This window comes from Mustelus asterias, chromosome 6 (assembly GCF_964213995.1).
Source record: "Mustelus asterias chromosome 6, sMusAst1.hap1.1, whole genome shotgun sequence".
Taxonomy (NCBI): Eukaryota; Metazoa; Chordata; class Chondrichthyes; order Carcharhiniformes; family Triakidae; genus Mustelus; species Mustelus asterias.
In genome coordinates this window covers 126942701-126959988 of record NC_135806.1, presented here as the reverse complement: position 1 = coordinate 126959988, position 17288 = coordinate 126942701, and the positions used below count along the sequence as shown (strand labels likewise).

General features: G+C 45.8%; 1 long non-coding RNA gene across 2 annotated transcripts; it reads right to left on the bottom strand.

Annotated features, from left to right (window-relative positions):
- Positions 1-8184: 8184 nt before the first annotated feature.
- LOC144495348 (uncharacterized) lies at positions 8185-14487 on the bottom strand. Of its 2 annotated transcripts, none has more exons than XR_013498234.1 (3): positions 14146-14487; positions 12224-12352; positions 8185-10673 (listed from the first exon to the last, which is right to left on the bottom strand). It is a non-coding gene; the product is annotated as an uncharacterized LOC144495348 (long non-coding RNA). The 2 variants fall into 2 exon arrangements; XR_013498235.1 differs by lacking the exon at positions 14146-14487 and adding an exon at positions 12895-13028.
- Between the last annotated feature and the right edge of the window lie 2801 nt (positions 14488-17288).

The following is a 17288-nucleotide window of genomic DNA, read 5'->3' as shown; positions in this document are numbered from 1 at the left end:
TTATTATTGTCACATGTATTAGCATACAGTGAAAAGTATTGTTTCTTGCGCATTATACAGACAAAGCATACCGTTCATAGAGAAGGAAAGGAGAGAGTGTAGAATGTAGAGTTACACTCATAGCAAGGGTGTACAAGAGTTAGAGTAAAGTTTTAAAAGTATAGAAAGAGAGTAAAAGATAGAATTATGGTAGGCATGCTGGGCACCACTCGTAAGAGGTCGCCACGCTCTGTCTATCAGAATTCACATATCACTCTCCTGTATCGTGTTCGATAGTTTGCTGGAATACCATATTCCATTTCCAGAATACATGGGCACACTCTAAAGACCAGCAGGTTTCTGTCAGTGTCTCCTTTTGGGCCAATGGTTGTAACAGCCCTTAATCCTCCTTTGTTTCCTGTAAAGAAACATCTGTGTTTCACTTGGCATCTTCCCACAGTGGCACAGCTGTGATCAGTAATTTCCTATATGGGGAGAAGTGGGCTTCAGTGGCTCAGCTAAAATAGATAGGCAGAAAGGCAGAGAATACTTGCATTGATTGTAGGAGTAAGCGAAGACATTTTGCCAACTCACACTCATTTCCGTTGCACCCGGTTGACAACTTTAACCTCGTATTTATTGTCTGATCGGTGTAAGTTATTGATTCTGCTGTAAAGCAAGCAAGCAAGTTATGCAATCTGAGCATTCACTGCTACACAGAGATTCTTCCTTGAACTGCTGAACCAAGGGAGAATTCTCTGCACAACAGCTCTTAATCTCTTACGCTCCCTCGTGTGATGCAGTGCTTGGCTCAGGTTTTTACTTCTGTGCAATCAAAAGCCTGAACGCACATAAAAGAACTGGAATCAGCATCTGGTTAAAAAACAAAGTCCAGACTCCAGATGCTCTTCTGCTGATGAAGGAAAGAATAAGCGGGGAGTTCATGATGTGAAATTAATCTGTGACCAAACGCAAAGCAATACCAGTTAGCATGCACTTGAGAGAAAAAAGACTAACGGGAAGAATCATAGCATCTCGGCAGTGTAGAAGGAGGCCATTCAGCCTATCGAGCCTGTACCGAGCACAATCCCTGTTCCCTATTCTCGTAACCCTCATTTACCCTGCTAATCCCCCTGACACTAAGGGGCAATTCAGCATGGCCAATCAACCTAACCCGCACATCTTTGGAGTGTGGGAGGAAACCGGAGCACCCAGAAGAAACCCACGCAGACACGGGGAGAATGTGTAAACTCCACACAGACAGTGACCCGAGACCGGAATTGAACCCGGGTCCCTGGCGCTGTGAGGCAGCAGTGCTAGCCACTGTGCCACCGTGCCAGCCCTTTGGAGAGTAGCCTGCAGGCACCAAGTTTGGTAGGTGAGAATGAGGCAATGGTGGTTCTGAAATCTGTGCTGGGCTTACTACCCAGCCCTGCCTGCTGCCAGTATTTCTGAGGCTTTCACAAGCCCAAGTATCTGTTGCAGTAGCTGGACCCTTATTATGGTAAGCCAGTCAGTCCTGTCACCCACATGGGGATCCCATTGCAGTTTCGAACTACAAGTGGAAGATCAGACATGGTATGGTATCTTCTGAAACATTAACTAGCACCACAGTACCCAGACGGCCTTGTGGCTCAGTGTGAGTGCCCCACCTGCTGAACCAGATGCTCCGGGTTCAAGTCCAATGCCGGGACATGTTGGCCGCAGAAGGAATGTTCATACCGTAATTCAAGGGGCTGACAATTAGCTCAGGAATCCTTCCACCACGATTCCCCAAAGGATAAAGAACAGTGTGTGGGGGTGAAGATATGCTTAGAAAAGAAAGCCACAGCACCAGGACTAGCAGAATAACATAAGGCAGGTGTAGAGGGAGTGAAAAGAAATCCCTTAAATATACGTTTTAAGTTTTATTTATTAGTATCACATAGTTGCGGCACAGTGGCACAGTGGTTAGCACTGCTGCCTCATAGTGCCAGGGACCGGGGTTTGATTCCCATCCTGGGTCACTGTCTGTGTGGAGTTTGCATATTCTCCCCGTGTCTGCGTGGGTTTCCTTCAGGTGCTCTGGTCCAAAGATGTGCAGGTTAGGTTGATTGGCCGTGCTAAGTTCTCCTAGGACTAGCTAGGGTAAATGCATGGGGTTAAGGGGGTAGGGTCTGGTGGGATTGTGGTTGGTGCAGGCTCGATGGGCTGAATGGCCTCCTTCTGCACTGTAGGATTCTATGAAGTAGGCTTACATTAACACTGCAATGAAGTTACTGTGAAAATCCCCTAGTCGCCACACTCCGGCACCTATTCGGGTACGCTGAGGGAGAATTTAGCACCTAAACAGCATCTATTTTGGACTGTGGAAGAAAACCGGAGCACCCGGAGGAAACCCACGCAGACATGGAGAGAACATGCAGTCTCTGCACAGGCAGTGACCCAAGCCGAGAATCGAACCCGGGTCCCTGGCGTTGTGAGGCAGCAGTGCTAACCACTGTGCCACCGTGCTGCCCCTGTCAAGATTACCCAACTTGCTGTATGCAAACAGGCCAAAATGCAAATTGGCTTATACTTTTTACAAATAGCTGTAAATTGATCTAGTTGAAATTAATTGTGTTATTTTAATTACCCAAATTACAACAGCCTCACGTCATTGCAGCACAGCCAGGGATATATGGCAGCCCAAGACGAGTTAAAGACTGGTATGAAAGTTAAAAAAATACCACATTTATTTTTTGGAATGTTCAGACATTTATTTTTTGCCAATAATAACGAACCAGATTTTCTCTTAAATTAGTTGATGCGAGTTGCCTTCATTAATTCCTCGGACAGTGTATTCCAAGCATTCATCATCCTTTGCATGAAATAGGAAAATCTGAGGTATCTGTTCACCTTTCCTCTTCTGAACACAAAGGTTGTGTCCCCCAGTCACTGAGCCCATGATTATATTGCCATGATTTATGACGTTCAGTTTATAAGCCCCTGTTTAAGATCTTAAGACCTCCCACAAGTCTTCTTTATTCCAGTATAAACATTCTAGCTTCTTCACATTTTTTTCTCAGTTATTTGTTCTTGTGGTGTGAGCAACGCTGGTAAAACAGCATTTATTGTTCATTTCAACTTTCCCCGAGAACATTAAAAATTAACCAGATTCCTTGTAGCCCAAGACGCGCAGTCAACAGTGTGAGTTTTAGTTGCCTGCCCTCCTCTGTATTGCCCCCGAAGCCAGGATGCACCAATATCATCCAGAATTGTACAAGGTACTCCTACTTGTGCTGAACCACTGCACTTAGGTGACATAGTGGCACAATGGTTAGCACTGCTGCCTCACAGCGCTAGAGATCTGGGTTTGATTCCCAGCTTGGGTCACCATCTGTGCGGAGTCTGCACATTCTCTCTGTACTTACATGGGTTTCCTCTGGGTATTCCCACAGTCCAAAAGACTTACTGGTTAGGTGCATTGGCCATACTGAATTCTCCCTCAGTGACCTGTGTGGCGACCAGGGGATTTTCACTGCAACTTCATTACAGCGTTAATGTAAGCCTACTTGTGACACTAATAAATAAACTTAAGCTTAAAAAAAACCTTAAAATTGTTCAAGTTACTTTTACCTGAGCAGCAGAGATTTGCAGTTCCCTCACTAGTTTTTCAGAATTGCACACATCAGGTAGAATTTTCCGGTCCTTCTGGCTGGCAGGATTTTCCAGTCCCGCTGAAGTCAATGACTTTTAAACAACTCACCGCATTTTACAACCCTGCCTATGCCACAAAGGAGCCATAAGGTTCTGCCCATCACCATTCTGATGCATAATTGGCCTTAATTATCAGGGCAGGTTTGCTGATCACCTTTCAAAAATTGGGCTGAACTGGAATTATTCTCTCCTTATGGGTATATGCCCAAAGACTTTGGTTACCTTCCTTACTTCTGTTGTGTGCTGTGGCTTTAATGATCTGCCCATCAGTAGTTAATTATATATCACTCTCCTGTATTGTCCACTAACATAACAGACAGGAAATCGCAGGGCCAGGGCTGCAGCTTCCACCTTTGTACCACATGTGGGCCTGAACTCTTTGATTTGATTTGATTTATTATTGTCACATGTATTAACATACAGTGAAAAGTATTGTTTCTTGCGTGCTGTACAGACAAAGCATACCGTTCATAGAGAAGGGAAGGAGAGAGTGCAGAATGTGGTGTTACAGCCATAGCTAGGGTGTAGAGAAAGATCAACTTAATGTGAGGTAGGTCCATTCAAAAGTCTGATGGCAGCAGGGAAGAAACTGTTCTTGAGTCCTCAGGTATCCTCAGGTTTTTGTATCTTTTTCCCAATGGAAGAAGGTGAAAGAGAGAATGTCTGGGGTGTGTGGGGTCCTTAATTATGCTGGCTGTTTTGCCGAGGCAGAGGGAAGTGTAAACAGTGTCACTGGGTGGGAGGCTGGTTTATGTGACGGACTGGGCTTCATTCACAACTTTTTGTAGTTTCTTGCAGCCTTGGTCAGAGCAGGAGCCATACCAAGCTGTGATAAATGCTTTCTATGGTGTAGATGTTGGTGAGAGTCACCTCCAATAGTGCATATTTGTAAAATCCTCCTTGATTTCAATATAACGGAGAAGCTTCGAAGAGTGGGTTGGTTTATTTGCCAAAGCACAAACGAGATGGAAAAATTATCATTAATGATGATAGTGGGGTCTGTTTAGTTGGACATATCACTGTGTAATAAATGAGAGGCAGTCATAGAGCGAAAGGGAAAGTGGGGGTGGAGGGGTGTGTATTTTTGAGCTGAGGTGAGAGAAGGATCATCATTCAGTGCCATACTCCACTAGTCCATCATTGTCTCAGGCAAGATTCCCAATGTTTTCCAGCCATGGAACCCTTTTGGCCTCCCAATAGCACTGACAGAACCCTGAGAAACACTTATTATGTTGAAGAATTCAACCATAAAAAAGATTGTTAATGTGCAAGAGGTACAAACATACAAAAGCAAACTTAAAAGATGTTTCTATTCTTATATTTACGCATTTATTGTCATAAAGTTCTGTTACTCAACAATTACTTTGTCTTACCTTTCTGTAATTTTTGATAGGAGCACTCACTCACCCACACTCCCTCACACACACCCACACTCATCCTCACCCCCTCTCCCCCTCCCTTGACCTCACACACAACCACTCTCACCTTCACCCTCACTTAACCTCACCACTCTCGCCCTCACCCACTCACCCATCCTTGCCCACTCTCACCCACTCTCACCCTCACTTAACCTCACCCTCCCACACTCGCATCCTCATCCTCACTTAACCCCACTCTCATCCTTACTCTTATTTAACCTCAGCCACTCTCATCCTCACCCGCTCACCCACCTTTGCTCACTCTCACCCTTGCTCATTCTCACTCTCACCGTCACCCTCTTCTACACACCCTCATCCACTCTCAGCTACTCTCACGCATTCTCACCCTCACTTTCTCTACTTACTCTCACACACCCTCACACACTCATCCTCTTTGCGGGCCCCGGAGGCACCAACTCTTCGCAGGCTCTCGCAGCCCCAGCTCCTCTTTCCCCACGCTATTGCCCCACATGGCTACTCTTGCGCTGCCCCGGCTCTTCTCGGACCCCTGTGGCCCCAGTTGTTCTCAGGCTCCCCGGGTCTTGTCTCCTCTCGGGCCCAGGCCTGACCGACAGCAGAACCCTTGAAGGAGTCCCATGGAACCCTCGGGTTCTGTGGAACCCAGTTTGGGAAGCCCTGGTCTAAGTTATGGACTGATTTATTGAAATCAGTAGGGAGAAATAGCTATTAACCAGGAACACTCAACCATAGAAACCATACAGTACAGAAGGAGACCATTCGGCCCATCAAGTCTGTACCGAACAAATTCCACCCAGGCCCTATTTCCATAACCTCACACATTTACTCTGCTAATCCCCCTGACAATAAAGGGCAATTTAACATGGTCAATTAACCTAGCCTGCACATCTTTGGACTGTGAGGGGAAACCGGACAACCCGGAGGAAACCCATGCAGACATGAGGAGAATGTGCAAACTCCGCACAGGCATTGACCCAAGCCGGGAATCGAACCCAGGTCTCTGGAGCTGTGAGGCAGCAGTGTTAACCACTGTACCACCTGCATTACTGGCAACAAAATAACAGGAAGATGACTGAAGTGAGTCTGTGGCCTTAAGAAACATTCGTGTGCAGGAACATAGGAACAGGAAGAGGCCATTAAATGTTTCATACTCAATAAGATCATGGCGGATATCCTCCCTGCTTTCATGCCACTTTCATGTAAAGCATTTACATTCATTTCTAGAGGGCTAGAATACAAGAGCAGGGATGTACCATCAAGGCTGTGTAAGACGCTGGTCGGTCCCCATTTAGAATATTGTGAGCAGTTTTGGGCCCCATACCTAAGGAAGGATGTGCTGACCTTGGAGGGGGTCCAGAGGAAGTTCACAAGAACGATTCCAGGATTGAAGGGTTTGTCATATGAGGAACGGTTGAGGAGTATGGGATTATACTCGATGGAGTTCAGAGGGATGACGGGGGGATCTAATTGAAACTTTCAGAATACTGAGAGGCCTGGATAGAGTGGATGTGGAGAGGATGTTTCCACTAGTGGGAGAGACTAGAACACAAGGGCACAACGTCAGAGTGAAGGGACATTCCTTTAAAACTGAGATGAGGAGGAATTTCTTCAGCCAGAGGGTGGTGAATCTGTGGAACTCATTGCCACAGAGGGTTGTGGAAGCCAGGTCACTGAGTGTCTTTAAGACAGAGATAGATAGATTCTTGACCAATAAGGGGATCAAGGTTTACACGGAGAAGGCAGGAGAATGGGGGTGAGAATTATATCAGCCATGATTGAATGGCGGAGCAGACTCGATGGGCCGAATGGTCTAATTCTGCTCCTATATCTTAAGGTCTTATGGTAAAAGCTTTCGATAAAGCTATCAATCCCGGTTTTAAAATTAACATTTGATCTATCATCAATTTTCATTTATAAAAGAGTTCCAAACATCTACCACTATTTGGGGGCAACTTTAGCAGCTCGTCACGACAGTTGATCGCCGTGTCATAGATTCATACAATACCAACAGTGCGGAAGGAGGCCATTCGGCCCATTGAATCTGCAATGACCACAATTCCACCCTATTCCCGTAACCCCACATATTTACCTGTCACTCCCCCTGACACTAAGGGGCAATTTAGCATGGCCAATCAACCTAACCCGCACATCTTTGGACTGTGGGAGGAAACCGGAACACCCGGAGGAAACCCACACAGACATGGAGAGAATACTCCTCACAGACAGTGACCCAAGACCAGAATTGAACCCGGGTCCCTAGTGCTGTGAGGCAGCAGTGCTAACCACTGTGCCACCGTGCCGAGTTGGTAAGGTCAGGTGAGAGGTGAAAACACGGCTTTGCGCCTGGTTTCTCACCTCTTGCCCGATCTTATCAGCTGCTTATCAGCTGGCGTGGGCAGCACCTGGGAAGGACATGATTCAAATGCTCATTTGCTAATTTTAATATTATTAGTGAGCCCAGGACACAATTGGCCGGGCTCGCCTGCCTTAATGACCTTGCCGATAGAGGTCCTCACCATTGGGGACCTGACGTAATGGCCTCACTGGTGGGACCAGAGGCCATTGAAGCCCCAAAACATCGGCGCAATTCCATCCCGTTTTCACACTTGTTTGGCACTTAGAATGTTTTTGGTACAATCACCCCCTTTGTGTGAAGAAGTGTTTTTGAATTTCACTCTTTGAATCTCTGGCTCTATTTTTCAGAATATCCTTACTCACCCTAAACTCCCCAACCAGTAGCAATAGTTCCCCTCTATCTAACTTAGCAATTTCCATTAATAGCTTGAAAATTTCAAAGAGTCACTTGTTAGTACTAGACTTGAATTTGCTGAAAAAGAGACATGCCATCAAAGCTTTGTGTCTTTCAGACAGATTTGCAAGAATACCAAATTTAAACAGAACAACAATTTGTACTGCAAGAGAAAAGGAGGCTGATTGGTTCGCAAATTCAAACCAGGCAGATCATCTCTGATTGGTCAAAACATTGCCATGGGGAATGAACAATATTAGATGCGATTTTATAATTGGACAGCACATGTTAAACAATCCCGATTGCGTGAAGAATTACAGACTGAAAACCAATTACAGAATTAAGACTGAGTAAGAAGTCTCACAACACCAGGTTAAAGTCCAACAGGTTTATTTGGAATCATGAGCTTTCGGAGCGCTGCTCCTTCATCAGGTGATTGGAGAAGTAGATTTCACAAACATGGCATATATAGACAAAGACACAATTGCAAAATAATGGCTGGAATTCGAGTCTTTACAGATAATCAAGTCTTTGCAGGTATAGACAGTGCAAATGGAGAGGGGGATAATCACAGGTTAAAGAGTTGTGACTTGTCTCAAGCTGGGACAGTTAGTCGGATTTTGCAAGCCCAGGCCAAATGGTGGGGGTTACACATAGAGTGACATAAACCCAAGATCCCGGTTGAGGCCGTCCTCATACGTGCGGAACTTGGCTATCAGTTTCTGCTCGGCGATTCTGCGTTGTCGTGTGTGTTGAAGATCGCCTTGGAGAATGCTTGCCCGAAGATCAGAGGCTGAATGACCTTGACTGCTGAAGTGTTCCCCGACTGGAAGGGAACACTCCTGCCTGGCGATTGTCATGCGGTGTCCGTTCATCCGTTGTCGTAGCGTCTGCATGGTTTCGCCAATGTACCACGCCTTGGGACATTCTTTCCTGCAGCTTATGAGGTAGACAACGTTGGCTCAGTCGCATGAGTATATACCGTGTACCTGAATTAAGACTGGAAACCAATTTAAGATTACCAATTGGGCTTGCAGTGTGACTCACTTACGCAAGCTACATATATCCACACAGAGGATATATGTTTCCCTTTGCAAACAGAAAGAGCATGTACAGCCATTGTACATTTTTCCACTAAATTGAAGCTTGGAGGATAGCCATTCTCTAGTTCATTCCCATGGCAATGCTTTGAGCAATCAGAGTCAGCCTGCCTGATTTGAATTTAAACAAACGCTTAACACTTTATTGTTCTTTGGTGCATTCCCCATGTCATCATCTCTTCTAATCAGAGCCCACTTGCCAAACAATCCACTCTCTCTTCTCATGCAATATAAATTGTTGTTGGCTTTTGATTTGGTTTTCTTGTAAATCTGTCTTGAAAACTTCAAATCACGCTGAAATTTATAAAATCTAGGGAATACAATCCTAATTTGCATCATCGCTCCTCGTAATTTAATCCTTGGAGTTTGGATTCATTCTGCTAAATCTACACTGCATATCCTCCAATAAATCATTCATGAAGTGTTGTGCCCAGGACAACTCACAGAACGGTTTAACCAGAGCTGTGTATAGCTGAAACATAGCTTCAATCCCCTTGTTGCTAGTCGACTAAATATAAAGCCTTTCTCATTATTTTCTGCATTATTTAATGACATGCCGATGATCCACGTACCCAAACCCTCAAACCTCTCCACAGTCTCTAGCTTTTCACTATTTACAAAGCACCCTGTTCCCTTCTTAGAATCATAAAATCCTACAGTGCAGAAAGAGGCCATTCAGCCCATCGAGTCTGCACTGACAACAATCCCACCCAGCCACTATCCCCATAACCCCATGTATTTACCCTGTTAATCCTCCCCACTAAGGGCAATTTAGCCCAGCCCAATCAACCTAACCCGCACTTCCTTGGAGTGCGGGAGGAAACCGGAGCACCCGGAGGAAACTCACGCAGACACGGGGAGAATGTGCAATCTCGGCACAGACAGTCACCCGAGGCCGGAATTGAACCCAGATCCCTGGCACTGCAAGGCAGCAGTGCTAACAACTGTGCCGCCCTCCAACTGGATTATCTCAAATAAGCCTATATTGAAATCCTTCTGTCACAGTTTCACCCATTCAGATCTTCTATCAATATCTCTTTGTATTGTTATAATTTCATCAACACTGCATACATTCACCCCTATCGCTGGGTCAGTGACAAACTTGGATAAGTAGCCTTTTATCCCATCATCTAAATCATTAATAAATACGGTGAATTATTGGGGCCCAGCACAGATCTTTCTGGGACCATAACAGAGCTCCTTCCAATCACTGCTTGAAAGTCAGTTTGGGACAAGAGGCTACTTTTGTTTTGCTATTAATTTGATAATAATATTATTAAAGCCAAGACACACACAGGAGGTTTCCACATGCTGTATGTCATTGTTCATTTGGAATTTGGACTCATGTTTCTAATTTTGCTTACTTTGGATGCATTCACAAATCCATGGCACTTAGTTTCAGGTTAATTAAAAAGTCCTACCGTAATCATCCATCATTACATTCTTGGTCATTTTTCCTGATAAATTATTTCAAGCTATTGCGATTGATTAATCTCTTCCTGGCATATTTTCCAGAAAACTATTTAAAAGAAAACATTTGACGTCAACTTTGTTGTCATAAAGGTGAGGGATGTAACCTGTGGGAATAGAGCCTTCTCGGTCTAGCACTGACTGTTAACATTAAGCGTTCTGAAAAGTTAGTTGTGGCCTTGTTAGATGCAGAGTTGAGCCCGGTTCCATTCGGCCCAATCCGTATGCTTCTCTCTGCTTTCAGAAGCTTTCCTCCTTACGGTAACAATGATCCTTTTCCCAATTCTCCACCCAGCGCTCCTGTAAGAAAGATTGACAATTTAGCCTCTATACATTCACCCTCTGCACCAGGAACGTATACCAGTAAATTACACACTCACGGATTTCTTCCACCTGTTAATTTTAGTGAACAGATATGGTGTAGTGATAAATTAATTTTGTGACATGTGCTCCCAGTTCACACACAGAAGTTTTAATCCTTAATATTGATCAATGTCACATCAATCATAGAATCCCTACAGCGCAGAAGGAGGCCATTCAGCCCATTGAGTCTGCACCAACAACAGTCCCACCCGAACCCTATCCCTGTAACTCCATGTAATTACCTTCCTAATCCCCCTGACACTAAGGGGCAATTTAGCATAGCCAATGCACCTAACGTAGTCAACATATTTCCCAAAGGTAGTGGAGTCTAAAACTAGAGGGCTTAGCTCTAACATGAGATGGGAGAGAGACAAAAGGGCCCAGAGGGGAAGTTTTTTCACACAGAGGGTGGTGAGTGTCTGGAACAAGCTGCCAGAGGTAGTCGTACAGGCAGGTACAATTTTGTCTTTTAAAAATCATTTAGACAGTTACATGGGTAAGATGGGTAAAGAGCGCTACGGGCCAAATGAGGGCAATTGGGATTAGCTTAGTGGTTAAAAAAAAGGCGGCATGGACAAGTTGGGCCGAAGGGCCTGTTTCCATGCTGTAAACCTCTATGACTCTATAACCTTTGGCCTGTGGGAGGGAACTAGAGCATCTGGAGGAAATCCATGCAGACAGGAGGAGAAAGTGTAAACTCCTCACAGTCACCCAAGGCCGGAATTGAACACAGGTTCCTGGCGCTGTGAGGCAGCAGTGCTAACCACTGTGCCACCATGCCACCTATCAAGGGAAGCCTTTGTGTTTTAGGCCCATAATTAAGAATAAAAGGATAATGGAATGGCAGAGATACCAAAGAATTTTGGTACCTTGCCGTCAAGAGTTATACTGTAATTGGAATGAATGTGCTCAAGTGGGGGCATTAAGAAATTAGATTAAATTATCTAAGCATGAGGGAATGTGCCTGAACAAGTAGAAAAGGTACTAGATCCTGGTGACACCATCAGATTAGTCATGATCGTACTGATTGGCAGAGTAGGCTCAAGGGGCTGAATGGCCTCCTCTCACTCCTTATTCTTGTCTTCTTGTGTTTGTGTTCATGCGACATGTATCCCTGGTGTCAGCTGTACCTCAGTGCTAGGGATACGGTTAGGTGGATTGGCCATGCTAAATTGCCCCTCAGTGTCCCGAGATGTTTAGATAGGGGGTGGTTCTGGGTAAGGTGCTCTGTCGGAGGGTTGGTGCAGACTCTTGCAGACGAACATAAAATGATTGAAGCACAATCTTATTTTGAACCGAAGAGACCAGAAGTAAAAATCAGAGTCAGATCTCCTGACTGAAGTTAGCACGTGAAAGGTCACCTGAGCTCAACAAAACCATCACTATCTTTCTACTCTCCTCACATGACCACAAGGAATGCTATGATTTTGCTGTTAAAATGAAGAATTTCACTTTGACCGCACTGCCCTGTTAGATTTCCATCTCACCATGGAATGTTCACCCACAGCGGACAATTGTAAGAATCCATGTATCCTGTTATTATCTTTGACATATTTTCTTGCCGTTTTCTTCTGCGGTACGAGATGGATGGTGCCAGAAATATGATCTATTAAACTCTTGAAGAAAAAAAGACTTTTAAACAAATTGAAAACGTACAAAATGAAGTTTATACAGAAGCATCTCATTTATTCAGCCATAACCCTGTGCAAAACCTGGGGCTGGGATTCATAGAAATCATAGAAATCCTACAGTGCAGAAGGAGGCCATTCGGCCCATCGAGTCTGCACCGACCACAATCCCACCCAGGCCCCACCCCCACATATTTTACCCGCTAATCCCTCTAACCTACGCATCCCAGGACTCTAAGGGGCAATTTTTTTTTTTTAACCTGGCCAATCAACCTAACCCGCACATCTTTGGATTGTGGGAGGAAACCAGAGCACCCGGAGGAAACCCACGCAGACACGAGGAGAATGTGCAAACTCCACACAGACAGTGACCCAAGCCGGGAATCGAACCCGGGACCCTGGAGCTGTGAAGCAGCAGTGCTAACCACTGTGCTACCGTGCCGCCCCAATTCTCCCCAAAAAAATTTCATGCCAATTCTCCCCAAAAAAATTTGAAGTGTCGAATTGGCATGAAAACTGGAGGAACTCACGTTGTTTTCTTTTTAGCAGTGTTTTAAAAATGAATCTCCTGCACTCTGTGCACTGCAGAGGTCACCAGTGTGAATCACTCCAGAAATCCGGGGACGGGGCCTATTTCCACTGAAGAGGCTGAAATCAGTGCGCTGAGTGGGCCATCGCGCATGCGCACATCTTTGGGAGATTGCTGAACAAGTCCTCCCAGCATTGAAATCACTGGCCTCAAATCCCCACAGACATTGCTGGCCTCATCGCTGGCCTCTCAATCCCCCTACACACATCTCACCCCCCCCCTCACCCCCCCCACCCACCCCCCCCCCCACCCCACGGACATCGTTGGCCTCGCAACCCCCAGTGACCTGGACATCACTGGCGTCCCCATCCCCCAGTGATCCGGACTCAGATATCACTGGCCCTTCCCATCCCTGAGTAACCCAGACCCGGACATCGCTGACCCTCCCCATCCGCCCCCCACCCCCCCTAATTCACAGACACAGCACTGGCCTCACTGCGGCTTTGCACACAAATAACACTGTGCTATCATGCACACCCCCTGCCTGTAAGCTTCCCCCCTTGTTGAGTGAGAACCTTCAGCATTACACCCCCTCTCCCCCTGGACACAGGATCTTCTGACTGAATCAGCACCTTTGCAGATGGCTCACCCTATATTGAAAGCAGGTTGCCTGTACATTTCACACAAGGAATTTTTAACTAACGGGCCTATCGCTGGCCCAAACTGACTGTACCTGGACTCCCCTAACAGGCCACAACTGTGTATCAGCTGTAATGATGGGCACAGAGCCAGTCATGCCCCCAAAGAAATCTGCCCTGAGATTCACGGAAATTGAGCAAGTTGGCCTACTGGACACGGTAGAGGACAGGCGCCAACTGTTGTTCCCCACTCAGGGCCATCACCCATGGGGTCGCACAGCAAACGCATTGTGGGAGGGGGTGGCATCCTCGGTTAATGCAAGGATCCTGACACCTCGGTCCGGAGAGCAGTGCCGCAAGAAACTGAACGACCTTCTTCGGGCAGCAGCTTCAGTGAGTTGGCATCCTATTGTGAAACCCGCACATACATGTGCTGTACTAACAATGTCAAACTATCCACAGACATCTCAAGGGCATCCAACAACCGCTCCCCCCCCCCCCCGCCCCAACCAAGAACTGCATCCAACCGCTGTGCCTCCCCACAGGAAACCCCCTCCCCCAAGCAGCACTCCCAGTGGTGACCCATTTCCCCAAAATGGGCAACAAGAGCTCACCAACTCAGACACACATTGCACCCCAGGCCCTTCCATACATCCAACCGGGACTGTCCGATGATGGGGGGTTATCAGGACTGTCAGGGGGGATCGGGAGATCGGGACTATTGGGGGGGGGGGGGGGGGGAGTTGGGACTGCCGGGAGAGGTTGGGACTATCCGGGGGTGGGGATCAGGTGATCGGGATTGTCGGATGGGGGGGATCAGGAGATCGGGGTGGGCTGGGTGGGGCGTCGGGGATGGCCTTTGCTGGGGCGGGGGGGGGGATTAGGGCTTGCCCGGGGAAGTCCGAGAGGCCAGCAAGTGGGGAGCTGCGAGGCTGGCCAGTGGTCGGGATACCAGCAATGTGGGTCACTGCGCATGTGCCGATCTCTGTTCTGACAGATCGGCGCATGCGTAATGGCCCCCTCAGCGCTAGGCTACCGGCCTCTGATGGGAATAGGCCCCGACCTCAGATTGCCAGAATGAATCCCACTGGATCACTTTGTGATGCACAGAGCGTCAGAGACTCATTCTAAAATTGTGAGCGGGATTTATGCCCATTTTCCCACATATTGGGGAATTAGAATTTCTTTGGGAGAATCCCGGCCGTTCATTGAGCTCAGCACCTCAGTGATCACTTGTGCTCTGCTGCCCACTGCTTGAATTTACCTGACCAACAACTTACTCATTTGAAGTATGCCCAGGGATCAAATAGAAAATCCACATTTAGTGTCCATATCTACCTGTATATTTTAAAAATTGATAATGGTTCATAATAAAATAGGACCCTCCAACTGAGTGTCTATGAAGTGTCTTGTCCTTTTTTCTGTGGCGAGTCTTGTTGGTTGGATCACTGGGGCAAAGTATTTGTTGAATCCCGTGTCAATTAAATCCGTCAAACCGCAATCTGGCCGAGTTATTCAAAGTGGATGTTTTCTGTCAATGTGCTTTTGCTGCTTTATGTCAGGTTCTGGTTGCCAAAGCAACATGAGCATTGTTTGTTTGCAGGGCTTTGATGGAGCTGTGCGTTAACCCGTTCATGGCTGATCTTGTCAATTATGTGTGGTCTGTAAGCTTACCAACATTGGCCAGTGAAGCCAACTATTAAAGAGACTGCAGACAAGCACGTGGCAAATTCACCTGAATTCACTTGCTCATTATTTTTGTGGATTATCCCACTTTAAGAAAATTAAAAATGAAATCCATTATAAAATTTCCATTATCTCATAAAGTAATTTCAAAGAAATGGCTCTGACATTGAAGAAATTGGAAATGCCAAACACAGGAATTGTTCAATGTTCACCAGCTCTACCATTGAAGGAAACAAATTCAGGTATCAGGAATTTTGTGAGCATGACATTGGTTAAAACCTCTTTCTCCAACTCAGTGTTTGGCTGTACGTGCTAAATCTGATACTTTGATTTGATTTGATTTATTATTGTCACATGTATTAGCACACAGTGAAAAGTATTGTTTCTTGCACGCTATACAAAGCATACCGTTCATGGAGAAGGAAAGGAGAGGATGCAGAATGTAGTGTTACAGTCATAGCTAGGGTGTAGAGAAAGATCAACTTAATGCAAGGTAGGTCCATTCAAAAGTCTGACAGCAGCAGAGAAGAAGCTGTTCTTGAGTCGGTTGGTATGTGTCCTCAGACTACAGCTCAAGCTCATGTTTTGTCTGATAATGTTCCTTTGAAGCACCATAGAACATTTAACAACTCTAAAGACACTGTATTAATGCAAGATGTTGTGGTTATTCTTCATTTTAAAACCATCAAATTTACACTTCACTCTAACTCTGCTTCTTTGACACCTTAACTCCAGCCTAGATTTGTTTTATCATACCTATTTATTCATAGAATGTAGACATCGCTGGCTAAGCAAACATTTATTGCCCATCCCAAATTGTTGTCTGAAATCATAGGAAGCTGACAGCACAGAAGGAGGCCACATTGTGAAAGTGCTGGCAAATAAATAAGTCTCCCAGACTAATCCCAATTTCCAGCATTTGATCGGTAGCCCTGCAGGTTGAAGTGCAGATTCTGACACATTTCAGATGAGTTGAGGGTCTCTGCCTCCATTCCCCTTTTAAGGCAGTGAGTCCCAGACCCCCACTACCCTCTGCAGTGAAAAAGCTTTTCCTCATCTCCCCTCCAATCATCCTACCAATCACTTTAAATCTCTGTCCCCTAGTCACTGACATCTCTGCTAAAGTAAATGTTTGCTTAGCCTCCTCTGTTCCAAGGTGAACAACATTAGACTATCCAGTCTTTCCTCATAGATCCAATTTTCCTCATAGATCCAATTTTCCAGTCCTGGCAACATCGTCATAAATCTCCCTTTCTAAAGTAGTTATACGTTCTTAAACCATTGAGTCCATCTTGTGCCAGTACACCTACAGGACTGTTAGGAAGAGAGTTCCACATTTCTGATCCAGTGGCAGTGAAGGAATGACAATTATAAGTTAGGATAGGGTGTGATTTGGTGTGGAACTTGCAGGGGTCATCATCATCTTACGTGTTAAAGTCCAACAGGTTTATTCGGAATCACGAGCTTTCAGAGTGCTGCTCCTTCACCAAGTGACTCACCTGATGAAGAAGCAGTGCTCTGAAAGCTCGTGATTCCAAATAAACCTGTTGGACTTTAACCTGGTGTTGTGAGACTTCTTACTGTGCTCATCCCAGATGCCGACATCTCCAAATCTTGTCTTTCTAGATGGTAGAAGTTGTGGATTTGTTTATTTATTAGTGTCACAAGTAGGCTTACATTAACACTGCAATGAAGTTACTGTGAAAATCCCCTGAGGGATCTGTTGAAGATGGCATGGTGAGTTACTGCGGTGCATCTTGTTTTTAGCACAAATTGCTGCAATTGTGCACCAGTGATGAAGGGAACAAATGTCTAAGGGGGAATGGTGGGGTGCCAATCAAGCGGGGTACTTTGTCCTAGATGGTGTCAAGCTTCTTGAGTGTTGTTGGAGCTGCACCCATCCAGGCAAATGGAGAGTGTTTCATCACACTCGGGCTTGTGCACTGTAGATGGTACACAACCCTTTGGAGAAAGGAGGTGAGTTGTTCGCTACTGTATTACAGCCTCATGTCTACTCTTTTCTTTATATGGCTGATTCAGATTAGTTTCTGGTTAAAGGTAACTCTAGGAT